This window comes from Pongo pygmaeus, chromosome 8 (genome assembly GCF_028885625.2).
Source record: "Pongo pygmaeus isolate AG05252 chromosome 8, NHGRI_mPonPyg2-v2.0_pri, whole genome shotgun sequence".
NCBI classification, from domain to species: domain Eukaryota; kingdom Metazoa; phylum Chordata; class Mammalia; order Primates; family Hominidae; genus Pongo; species Pongo pygmaeus.
In genome coordinates, this window is record NC_072381.2 from 123,141,984 (window position 1) to 123,156,046 (window position 14,063).

Consider the following 14,063-nt stretch of genomic DNA (forward strand, 5'->3'; position numbering starts at 1 on the left):
GCTGAGGCAGGAGAATCGCTTGAACCTGGGAGGCAGAGGTTGCAGTGAGCTGAGATCATGCCATTGCACTCCAGCCTGGGCAACAAGAGTGAAACTCCATCTCAAAACATAAACAAATGAATAAAAATAAAGTGATGAACATACTTGAGGGGCCTTTGCCGAGCTATCCTATAAAATATTGGCCTCTATTATTATTTACATCATAGATTCATATCATAATACTTTATTTGAACTGGCTAAAAATGAATCTGCTCTGCCCAAGGTATAAAACAGTTGCAGGAATGCTTTTATTTCTCCCTTCTTGGTGACAAGAGAATTTCTTCTGGGAGTCATTAATTACACAGTACTTTGGAAAGTTGGTTCAGTGAAGGCTCAGAGAATTCCCCTGAGCATTGGTCAGGGTTCTGAGAAGTGGGTTTGCCCGTGTGGCCCTCCTGGAGAAATATCTCCGGGCTATTTCCACTAGACACTACGCTTTCGAGTGTTAAACAGCTCAGATGTGTTGTTCAGAGTCACAGCCAAGTCCGGGAGGCTTATTCAACCTCGCTGAACCACAGCAATCCCCAGCCACTAACAAGAGCCCAGTGTTGTTTATTCTTGACCACGGCAATATTTTCCCAAATTTTTCTAACCAAAGTGGAACTATAGCAGCTTGAAGGCGGCCACAGGATCCCTCAGCCTCAGGCTGCTGAACAGATGTGGCCATGGCAAGTGTTACTTTCCCAGGCCTCCTAAATAACTATCCCCAGGGAATATGCCAACTGAAACATACTTAGAAATGATAGGGACACTCAGAGTGTATCTGTTAGGGTTGCTTTGCTTTCATCTGGAAGTGGCAACAACCTCAACTTGCAATAATCTCACTCCCTCTGCATGCCTCCAACACATTTGGTCTTGACCATGCATTTGGTCCAAAGTGTGGGCTGCTCAGCTTCCAGAGGCAGACAGAGTCTGTGGCATCCCCACACCCTGCCTGGTGCTAGCTTGGTGATGCTGGCTTGGCAGAGTCCAGTAGATGTTTGTTTCATTGCCACATTGTATTGACCTTATAAGTCTATCCATTTGCCCCCAGACATGCCTGTGGAGCAGAGGAACTACCAACTATCCATCACTGTATCTCCAGTGCCTGGCAGAGAACCCATGCCCAGAAAAATTTTTCCAACTTCAGAATGAGTGAATGCATTGGCCTTTGAATGGAATTGCTGCAGGGACATTTCAAAGGTGGCAGTCCCTGCTGCAGAATGACCTTCCCTTTTCTTCCCCAGAGAAGGAGCATTTTGGGGTTACTGTGGGCTTCTGGGTGCAGAGAATGAAAATAAGAATGAGGCATCAAGTGAGATGGTTGGAAACAAGGAGGCCGACAGATCTCGGTTCGAATCCTGGTTCTGCCACCTACTGGCAGGAGGACATGGGACATGTTAATTTTTTTTTTTTTTTTTTTTTTTTTTTGAGACGGAGTCTGGCTCTGTCGCCCAGGCTGGAGTGCAGTGGTACAATCTCGGCTCACTGCAACCTCCGCCTCCTGGGTTCAAGCGATTCTCCTGCCTCAGCCTCCTGAGTAGCTAGGACTATATAAGTGCACCACTATACCCAGCTAATTTTTTGTAATTTTAGTAGAGACAGGGTTTCACCATGTTGGGCAGGCTGGTACTGAACTCCTGACCTGAAGCAATCTGCCCGCCTTGGCCTCCCAAAGTGCTGGGATCACAGGCATGAGCCACCATGCCCGGCCCATGTTAATCTTTTGTGTCATAGTTCCCTTGTATGTAAGATAGAAATTAAAGTCTGAGGCTGATAATGATGTTGGGGGGTTCCATTGGGTAATGCTGGTAGAGTGTTTAGCATGGTGTCTGAGATAAAGTCAACCTCCAGTAAATATTAACTTCTGTGATATCTTTTCTTTTCTTTCTTTCTTTCTTTTCTTTTTTTTTTTTTTTTTTTTTGAGACAGAGTCTGGCTGTGTTGCCCAGGCTGGAGTGCAGTGGCACGACCTTGGCTCACTGCAACCTCCATCCCCTGAGTTCAAGTGATTCTCCTGCCTCAGCCTCCCAAGTAGCTGGGACTACAGGCATGCACCACTGTGCCCTGCTAATTTTTGTATTTTTAGTAGAGACAAGGTTTCACCATGTTGGCCAACTGCTGTGATTTCTACTGCTGGAAATGAAGACTTTCAGAACATGGGAGTGAGGCCTCCAGGACGGTCATTCAGCCAATCCTTTGACAAATTTATACTGAATACCCAGTATACTTACTGTGGGCTATAAAGAAAAGAGGTTTAATTGGTTCACTGTTCTGCTGGCTGTACAGGAAGCATGATGCTGGCATCTTCTCGGCTTCTGGGGAGGCCTCAGAAAACTTACAATCATGGTGGGAGGCAAAGGGTGAGCCAGCACTTTTAAACAAACAGATCTCGAAATAACTTACTATTTCAAGGACAGCACCAAGGAAGATGGTGCTAAACCATTCCTGAGAAACCACCCCCATGATCCAATCACCTCCCACCAGGCCCCGCCTCCAACATTGGCGATTACAATTCGACATGAGATTTAGGTGGGAACACAGATCCGAAGTGCATCACCAACTATGGTTTCCTGCTGACTGGAATCTTATGAATTCTGGAGATCCTGGCCTGATGTGAACAGTGTTTGATGAATGAAGGGAACACGATGGTTGCGGAGTTTGGGCTGCTTGGGAAGGTGCCAGCGAAGGGGTTTGGTTCTTATTTCATAAGCTAGGATTGCACTGGAGAATAATTTACCATTTTTACATTGACCAGTGCCTTTGGCCATGTAGAAATGCCCATGTCAGAAGTATCAGGATGGGAAATCATAGGCTGCAATAAAGATGTTCTGCTGTTAGGAGTTTAAATCAAGACTCGTATTTGAAACTACTGCTTATTTTCTCTGCGGCATCTCAATATATTTGACATTTCTTTATCAACTGATATTGAAGGTCTCTCCTTATAATCAGCTGCTCAAGAGGACAACTGTTTCTTTGGGATCCCCTGTAACCACCCAGGTGAATGTTGTGTGTGCCATGTAGTCTGTATCTTAAGTTTGGGCATTCCAAATATATTTTCTGATTTAGAGAAAATCAATGCAGGCACGTCACATCACGTGGGAACAAATGGGCGGAAAGGTATGTTACAAAGATTGACTGTGGAGGGCTTCTGCTTGGTGCTACCTATTTTTCTTTGTTTCTAATTCATCCTTTCCCCATTAACTCCTTTCCTCTCTTCTCCCACTTCCACTCTCCCTCAAATGCACAGTGATCTTTGATTTTCTGGATAGTGAAAGAATAGGGCATTCATTTAATAATAATAAAATTCTTTACCAAAGTTTTACCATAAGATTTCCATTATTATTCAAGACAAAAGAGTTTTGTTTTGAATTGAGAAATAATTTACTTCCAAAACAACAGTACAAGTTCCACATAGACGTTCAACCCTCTACTGGGCCGTCGGCGATTTCTTCCTGCGAGTGGAAACACAGATGGAAAGTGACATTCTTGTTTTCGGGGAGTTTCACTGATACATCTCGGTGAAGAAGGAAAACTCCTAAAAACTTGCTTTCCTCTCGTTAGTTTCATTTTCCACCTGACTGTACTTCCATCGTGTTCCACGGCTTGCTGTCTCATGACACTCTGTGGTGTGTTCAGTATCTTCCTCAATGCGAGTGGTGATATAATTGGGGTCCCTCCCTTAATATGTGCAGCTTACCTGATTTTTCCAGCCATGTACCTTATTTAATTGGAAACCAGGAACCTTTGAGTGGTCTAATGGCATCATATGACTTTTATTCATTTCTGTCTGTTTGCTTAGTTGCACATTTCTAAACTTGTTCTAAACCTTGATGAGGAAAGTAAATGCTGAGCGGGCAGGTACCAACAGAGTGTATTTAAGCAAGAAATGACACACTGAGTGAAAACAAATGAAAGAATGAAATCAGCAATTAATGAAGTCCACAAAAATATAAAGTCTGGTACTAAAGACCGTCTCTCCCGAGCGCCAACAACGCTTTTCTTTGAAACTGGAAAAGACTCCTGGGGTCTGTGTGGCATCGGGCAGAAGGGACAGGGAGACCCTGGTACAGTGAGTGGCTCAGGAAACAGGCACAGAGAGTTCTGGCCAGCCACATGATCTGGGGCCAGTTATCCAGGTTTATGGGGCTTCTCTTCCCTTAATTATATGAAAGGAGCCAAAATTAGTTCCTCTCTTTTAGGGCTGTGCTGGGCTTAAATGAGATAATTCACGGGATGTGCTTAGCACAGTGCCAGGCTCATAGGCAGCAGTCAATAAAGGAAGGATAAAAAGGATAAATGCCTTTCTAATAACTAGACCCATTTAAAGATGGCACGGGCTTCCTTGGGGATGGGATGGTGAGTTCCCTGCCACGGAAAGTGCTTAAGAGGAGATAATGGGGTTTTTCAGAGTTTCACGTGCAGGAGCAGATGAATCACCTGAGAAAAGCATCAGTAGATTCTGATTTAAATAGGTTCTGGGTGGGGCCTGAGAGGCTGTATCTCTAACAAACTCAGGTGATGCTATTGCTGCCAATTGGCCATATATGAGTAGCAAGGAACTAGATGATTCCTTAAAGGATGTTGAAGAAGATCTGTGATCATCCATCAGATGGAGTAATGTGTTAGGCCTCTGTTGTCCCATGCAGTGGCCTCTCACCACAGGTGACACTGAGCATTTGGAAGGAAGCTAATAGAATCCAAAAGGAGAAATTCTGTGAGTGTGAAATACACATTTAATGTAACAAAAAGAATGTAAAATAATCCAATAATTTTTATAGTGATGACATGCTGAAATGATAATATTTTGGATATATTAAATTGCTGTTTTTCTTTTTTTGCTGTGGCTTCTACAGAATTTGAAATGGTGTATGTGGCTCACATTCTATTTCTGTTGGACGGTGATGAACTGGGTCATCTCCCAGGTCCCTTCTGAATGTGAGCACCCCGTGCACACTCTAAGATGACATACAAGCTTGTCCACGTGTGCATCTCCTGCGGAATGTTTGTAGCTTATTTCTTCCCACAGCTAAAGGCAGCCAGCAGAGAGAGAGAGGGAGAGAGGCGCTAGGCTTTCCTTAGCTTCCTTTCTGCCTGGGGCAGGGGTGAAGAGTGAGGAGGCAGTTTGTGCGTTTGTCTTTGCTTCTTTCTCCCCATTTTTCTCTCTCAAAATGAATGGGAGACAAAATGCCTTGTCACTCTAGGGATACTCAATTTTTCCCTTGAAACTGCCTTTCTGGACAGAGGCAAACCTTGTCTTCAGCACAGAGCTCCTTGCTAAGGGAACTGGAATTTTTACATCACCGTCCAAAATAAAGATGGCTGCCCGGGGGAGGCGTTTCCTTTGAGACTTAAATGGTTAGGACCTGGCGGGCAGAGGCCCTGGCAATGCCCATGGACCCAATGCCGTCACCTAGAAAGTTGTCTGGTGGACCAGGCTGTAATGTGCCTGAAGGGCTGGGGAAGAGAACTGTAACCCTGCAAACCATGGGGCAACCAGAGCCGTGGGACAGGCAGCTGCTAGTTCAGGTCCCACCGCTGCAGACTTAGCATCATCTCATATGGCTTTGCATGAGACCCTGCAGAGTGAGCTGTTAAGAGCCTGAATCCAGTCCTTATTCCTTTCTAGCTGGATGACTTCAGATAAGTGATACAAACTCTTTGTGCCTTGATTTTCTTATCTGTAAAATAGTGATGACAGTTATACCCACCTCATGGAGTTGTGAGAATCAATGAGTTAATATGGTAAAGGGTCGAGAATAGCTCCCAGCACAAGGTAAGGCTAGACACGTACTGCCTGTTATTCTGAGATAATAAGAGCTCCCTGAATGGCAGCCTCTTTTTATGGCTGGCAAATTACTCAGAAAATCCCCCTAAATTGCACACTTGTTTGAGTAAGAGTCAGATCCTGTGTGGCGATGATGTAACGTACCTATTTTTGGCAGACTTGGCAATTCAGGGAATGACCCATTTTCCTGTGCTTTGTGGAGGTCATTGCAATGGGTTTCATCAACCAGCAGGCTTGGAAATGAGCCATAGGGTTAGAAGGAGCTTTTTCTACCACTATAGACTTCTTTCACGGAGGTGCAGCTTATGTCAGGATTGGGGAGAGGGTGAAAGGATGCTTCCATGATGACACCATGTTCAGAATGATGGCCATGGAGATGGGTGGAGCAGTGGATCACATGTTCTTCGCCCGACTCCCGGGGGGACATTGGCTGCATCACAGGAAGTAGAAGTGTTTTTGTTTGTTTGCTTAGTTTTTGTCTTGGTAAATGCAAGCTTGAGTTTCTAGGTGTCCATAGGACCTTTGGAAGATTCATGACAGCAACACGGTGTTGTGAAGCTCTTGATCTGGTGAGGCCCCTAGCTCCCATCAAAGGATCAGAAGGTTCCCAAGTACCCCCAGGACAAGAAGTGAGCTGTGTGGTTAGGGACCCTTGTCTGCAAGAACTTCTTAAAGAGTCTGAACTTGTATTTTGAGAAGACATCGTCATAGGATTTCTGTACCACCCATCTAGTTGGAGTAGGGGACTCTGTTTGAAGGAGACTCCGGTAAGTACAGAGAATCTTGGGGGGGGGGGTGTCAAACTATTTTTGGAATGAGGCCAAGTATGAGTAATAATGTATAGACAACGAACTAATTAACTAACTGACCCAGTGTAAATTGTATTGTCAGTGTTGGTAGCTGATGAATCAATCAAGGGTCAAATCAAATAAGGTCAATGCTAAGAGCACAGGTTTGGGGCCAGATGTTCCTTGATTATAATCTTGCTTCATTGTTCTTGGCTGTGTGTTCTTGATCAAGTCACTTAACCACTCTGAGCCCCCGTGTGCATGTCTGTGCAGTAAAGGATAATGCCAACCTGGCAGGGCTGTCAGAGAGGGTAGATAGGAGGCAGCCCAGGCTTCCTGAACTGCCCAGTGGAGACCCAGTCTCTGCTGGTCCCACTTGGCCCTCAGATCCCTGGTTCTTCATTCTCATCCTTCTGGTTTCAGCTGAATTGTCAGCTCTTCTGATAGACCCTCCCTGACCGCCCACATAATGCGCCATGGCTTCTCTTCCCACCTCCAATTACTTTCCCATCTCCTTCTGTAGTTTGGTTCCTTCCCAAAATGTGACACCATCTGTGATTCTCTTGCTTGTTTTTGTTGGTTGTTCTTTCTTGTTTATTGACTACTGATTGTCTTGGGTCATGAGACAGAGGTTACTGAAGGCAGGGGCTCAATGGGTGTTATGCAGGGATCTAGAGTACCTTGAACAGTGCATGGCTTACAGCAGGTGTTTGAATGAATATCTATCTGTGTAACCAGAGCAAGCTTCTGACCCTGGTGAGTTCTCAGCTTTTCCTTCTCTTTAAGGAAAAGCCCCTGTAAAGGGTTGTGGTAAGGATTCACTGAGATACAGTGTGGATTCACTGAGTACAGGAAGTGAGTGACCCAGAGTGCATAGAATCAAGTTTTCATATCGTGAGATGGCATATGAAATAGTGGGTGTCTCCCAAATAATAAATATTTTGATTCTTTTTTTCTCTGCTCTTTTCTTCTGTGTATGGAGTTTATATTCCTTTTTTGCAAACACAAGTTACACGGAATGCAAAGTTTGGAGTAGCAGATGTAACTCTGAAAAATGAGAACAGGAAAAACAAGAGTTTTCAATTTCTCAATTTACAAAACCAGTGATTTCATTTATAATGTCAGTGGAAGTGGCCAGTGGGTGAGTTCACACATTAATGTGCAAACTGGCCGAATGAGTCAGTCTAGATGGGAAAGTTAGTATCTTTGGACTTGTTGGCATCTTTCCTCAGAAAAGGGGCGCAATTCCTCTCCTCTGTGAGGTTACATACAGACATTTCTTTGTGAAGTAATCTCTTCGAAAAAGAATGGATGTTTCCTCATCGATGAAAGCTATGGGACATAGTGGGTTTCTCTTTTTACTCAAGTGGCAGGAAGCTCAAAATTAATGTCAACATTTAATAATAATGTTATTATTATTAAATAATGATAATAGGCTGCAGTCGCAGTTGCTCTTAGTAGCTCTCCTGTTTATCTCTGTTTTGAAAAGAAGCAGGATATAAGTGAGTAAGTGCATTTTGGAAATGTGGTTTGCTTACAAAAGTCCTGTGTCTGAGTTGTCTGGATGGACCACCAATACTGAAACTTCTGAAGTTTCTCTGTGGCACTTGCCAGGAACATCTCTGTGACCCTGGCCATGCCCTCCCTTGGACTGGTCTGCAATTTCTCAGCTATTAAAGGAGGTGTTTAGACCGAGGTGGGTTGTTCGGGGCACTTGAGGATTTTTCAATGCTTTCACTCTTTCAGATGAGCGTGAAGCCTTCTGTTCTCATTCAGCCCCATCTCAAGCACTGAAGCAGGGATTCCCCCCATGCCACTCCCAGACTTTTATTTTAAACAACATTGTCCTTGTCCAAAATAAACCTGATGGGGAATCTAAGTGCATGAAACAAAACATTGCAAACAACTGTGGTTAAAGTGAGGGATGAGGTTGTGGGCCTAGAATCCTCACCTCTTCTTCTTCTCCTTTCCAGAGCCCCCAAGGCACCTCTGAGGCATCCCTAGAATTTCAGAGGGCAGTTTGAAACCAAAGCATTGTAGAACTGCTCAACATCTGCAGAATTAAATTTACTTTCTAAAATTTACCTGTCCTAAACCAAACCTGGATTGTAAACTTCTCAAGAGCAAGCAGTACTGGTACCTGTTGAAGACACAAGTGTCTGTCCAGTGAATGAAAGGGCTAAACAGTTTATTTTATTTCAGGGATTGGGCTTCTCCAGCCCCTGAGCACACCTCCCTGTAATACTTCATCATCTTATAAGGCGACCATCCACAACTGCTTGGGGACTACTGAGCTTGTGTTTTCATTGCCTTTGTTTCAGGATGACTTGTGACTTCTCAGGTGGAACTGCTGGTGATAAAACTAACATTTCAAAATTTTGCAACTGCGAATTTAATTTCTTTTGAACATTAGGGGATGTTTAAAAAGTAGCATGAGTATTAAATTTGTACTTTATGGGAGTTGGGAGGAGGAACAGGGAAAGTAGGAGCAGAGAATTTCCCAAAACCATATGAAAGAAGGATGGAAAACACTGTTGAGTTTTTGCTAGGAAAACTACTTTTCCCCCCCCAGTTGAAATATTGCTTTAAAGCATTGGCAGGCTTACAGAAGTGAAATGAAAAACAAATCCCACAAAAATCCTGGAGCACCATAAAAATAATGAATAAAGTAGTGCAAAAGGCTTTGATTTCAGTAATATTTTTCAATAAAGTTGGTGCATTCCAAACAGATTGTGTTTGTCTTGAAGGAGGCCCTCTGCATTGTGGCTTTAGAGTTTATAACAACTTTTTGGTGGTCTTGGTTGTAATATGATATTAGAAAATACTCTTGTAGTAAACAAAGGCATGGGCTTTGAAAGTGAGCTGACCTAGGTTCAAATCCCTTCTTCCTCTACATTCCCTGGGTTTCTTTAAGTAAGTGGTCATCCTCTCTGGGCAGTTTATCTGTAAAAATAAAAAGAGTAATGCCAACATCAATGGGCTGTGGTGAAGTTTACATGAGCAAATTTAAGTGGAAGCTGCTGGTAGAGTGTGTAAGCACCAGAGCTGAGTTTGGGTAAAAATAATGATTCTGCATTTGTGTCCAGGGTTCTTTGCAAGATGTCTCTAAGATTACACAAGGTACAATATTCCAGCAGCATGGAAAATTATGGCTGTTTTCCCTTTTTGTTTTCCTGGCTTTTTTCCAATTATAAAATGAATATATATATTTACTGGAGAATGCTTGAAAACCGAAGATGTATATTAAGAAAGAAAGTAGAAGTCACCCACAATTTCAGGATTGGTGTGCTTTTCTATGTATATAAATATATAATTTTTCTTTAGCCAATTTATTTTTCTTTCCAGGAAAACAGTTTTATTCATTGAGATTTTCAAATGTATTAGGATGCGGTTGTATGTAGTATTCTCTTATAATTTCTTAAAATATTATTTTTATTAGTATAAGAGTAATACATGTTCATTGTTAAACATGTAGAAAAAGTGAAGGCCCAAAAAGAAGAAATGAAAATATCATTGGTATAATTACACAAAGATAGTCACTGCTGACATTTAGTTTCATATCTTTACCATTTTTTCAATTAATATATACATAAATTAAAAAGCTTAAACTGAGATCTTGTTGAGTGATCAATATTGTAGACTACTTTCTTTTGCCAAATATTATATTGAGAATACTTTCCTATATGATTTTTCTTTTATGCCATAATTTTTAATGGTTGACATTATTTCATTGTTACATACCACAGTTTATCTTATTAATTCCCTTTTAATAGGTAGATTTCAATATTTTATTAGCACAGACAATTTTTCAATGAACATTCTAATAGTGAAATCTGTGCTACATCAATGATGAATTCTTGGCTGGGTGCAGTGGCTCATCCCTGTAATACCAGCACTTGGGAGGCTGAGGCAGGTGGATCGCTTGAGGTCAGGAGCTGGAGACCAGCCTGGCCAACATGGAGAAACCCTGTCTCTGTGAAAAATACAAAAATTAGCCAGGCACGATGGTATGTGCCTGTAGTCCCAGCTACTCGGGAGGCTGAAGCACGAGAATTGCTTGAACCTGGGAGACAGAGGTTGCAGTGAGCTGAGATTGTGCCACTGCATTCCAGCCTGGGCGACAGAGTGAGATTCTGCTTCAATCAATCAATCAATAATGGATTCTTTAAAATAAATTCCTGGAAGTAAAATTTTGAATGAACTTACACATATATTTTTAAGTACTTCACCAACTTGCCCTCTAGTAAGGTATACCAATTTATACTTCCACTAATACATAAAAGTACTTGTGTCCTTCTACCCTACAGTTATTATACTGATAATGTTATCAATAAAGGAAAACTTTGTTAATTTGACAAAAAATGTTATCTTATTGTAATTTCTATTTTTATTAGTAGTATATTGCTTCTATTTTGAATTGTCTGTCCGTATAAATCAAATGCTTTCTTTTTCATACTGGCTTGTTAAAGTAAAACATACAGAAAGTGAATAAAGTGTACTAATTAAGACTATAGATCAGTTAGTTTTGACAATTGTATATATCTGTATAAACAACACCCAGGTTAAGATATAAAATATTTCTAACACTCCAGAATAGAATAGAATAAAACTTCCATTGGTCTGTGTGTCTCTCCTTATGCTACTACCACATGCAAAAAACATAATATGTAATATAAATTTATAGATTATATAAATACAATTATAAATTATATATTTGTATATTATATAATTATAAATTATATATTTATAATTATATAATTATAAATTATATATTTATAATTATATAATTATAAATTGTATATTTACATATTATATAAATATAAATTACATATTTATATATTACGTCAATATTATAAATTATATAAAATATAAATATAAGTTATATAATATTTATATAAAATATAAATATAATTATACGTTATATGATTATATAAAATATGAATATAATTATACATTATATAATATTTATATAAGATATAAATATATTTGTTAGAATGAATCTAACAAAAAGTGTGTAAAATCTGTACTATGAGAACTGCAACACATATTGGAAGAAATTAAAGAAGACATAAATAAATGGAAGGATATATACTATGTTCATGGATTGGAAGACCATATTGTAAACATGTCAATTCTCCCAAAATTCATTCATAGATTAAATGCCATCCCAAACAAATTCTAGCAAGCCTTTTTCTGTGGGGTCAACAAGCTGATTCTAAAACTTATATGGAAATTCACAGGCCAAGGAGAATGAAGGCAATCTTGAAGAGGAAACCTAGAAGTGAATGACTTACATTATCAGAAATCTGGACTTATAAAACTATAGTAATTTAGACAAAGGAGCATTAAGGGTAAAAGACTTGAACAGACACTTCAAAAGGAGGATATTCAAATGGCCAATAGACATGTGAAGTCATTCTAAGCTTCATTAGTCATCAGGGAAATACAAATTAAAACCACATGTGATATAACTACACAGTTTCTAGAATGACTAAAATTCAGGACAGACGTAACAAGTATTGGAGGAAAGTATTGGAGCAACTGGAACCTTCATATATTGCTGATGGGAATATAAATTGGTTTAATAACTTTAGAAAATTGCTTGGCAGTGTCTATTAAATTTAAACATATGTCTACCCATGATGTGGCAATTTCAATTTTAGGGATATACCCCGCAGAAATGCATATACATGTTCACCAAAGACATATATATAATAATGGCCATCATAGTACCACTTGAAGCTAATGTGGATTAGCTGGAATGTCCACCAGTAGAATGGATAATTGTAGTTTAGTCATACAATGGAATACTATATGGCAATAAGAATGAACAAACCACAACTACGTGCAAAAACACAATGTTCAAAAAAAGAAGCCAGACACAAGACTATACACAATATGAGTCCACCTATACAAAGCTCAAAAATAGGCTAAACTATTCTACTGTAGGGGCATGAGAGGTGTTCCAGGCTGATGGTCATGTTCTGTTTAACTTGGTGCTAATTATATGGGTGTTTTCAAAAATTCATTGAGCTGTACACTTATTATTTGTGTACTTTTAATTTTGTATATTGTTTCTCACTCTTTTCCAAGAAGAAAAAAATAACCTCAATGGTCAGTGCTATATTTCCTTTTACTTTATATTTTTGAGAATCTTGAGGCCAGACACATTGTCTTTCTTGGGTAGAATTATAGGATTTTCTCTTACCTAAAATTAAAATATAACTACCAGAATATTACTGCATATGGCTATTTTAATTAATACTGCCTGATCTTCATGGGACCCTTTGGATCTAAAGACATTTTTTAGTTTTATGAAGTTTTCTTCTATTACTTGTTAGATTGTTGTATTTTCCATCTTTTTCCTATCTCCATTGACATTCCTAATAGATAATAATTGAGTCTATTAAATCATTAAAAATTATTTTAAAATATTTATCTCCTTGCTCTGGGAAAATTTCTTGACCTTATTTTGTATTTTATTGATTTAAAATTTTACAAGTATTCAAGCTGCTATTCTTTGCTTTCAATTCAGTAATTGTACTTCTCATCATTTTATAAAATTTCCCGATCTCAGATGTTCTTTTTAAATTATTGCTTGCTCTTGATATGGTGTCGATACAAATTAGACAATTCCTAAAAGCTTCTCCTGCTCCTTGTAGTATCAGTTTTTCAAGAAAGCATATTCTCTGATTCATCAGAGTAGTCCTCTCTTTTCACACATCAGAAATTTTTCTCCTCTAGCTTCTTTTCTCCATCTGCCCATCCTTGCTGAGATGCTCAGAAATGGAAGCTGAGATGCTCAGAAATGGAAGCTGATGGGTTTATCTATACTGAGTGCATTCTATTTGTCATTCGTGTTTCTAGATGCTAAAGATAGAGTAGTGGACTCTCTAGAAACCATCCCTGTTGCCATGATTCTTACTCTCTAACAGGGAAGATTGACATTGAACAAGTGATTTCAGATATGGTGAATTCTGTGAAGGAAAAGAGGAGGATCTTACAGCAAACGGTTTTCATCTAGTCTAGATGGATGGCACATGGAGTGTTCTGGAAACACTCCCCAAAGTGGTGATGCTTTAAGCTGAAATCCAAAAATGAATGGCAAGTTGGGGGTGGGGGTGCGGTACACGAAATAAAAAAAAAAACAACTCCCATATACAAAAGAACTCAATAGCTGGTGTGATTTTCTGAGCTACAATAGGGTGTTTGACCCTTCCTACATTTTAATGTAAATGCATGTGTCACACATATGCACCTCTAAGGCAGGCAATTCATGAGCTAGGATGCTCTCCTGACAATGAAAATATTATCTATCTGAGAGTGTGAGTACACTTTGAAATCCTCTCCCACTATCATTTGTCAAAAACCTCTGAAGGTGGTCAGTAGTACATTGTATAACAGTAGCCAAAACTCCAGCTCCTCTCCAACCAGACAGGGGACCTGGCACCCTGATATCTTGACAGGTA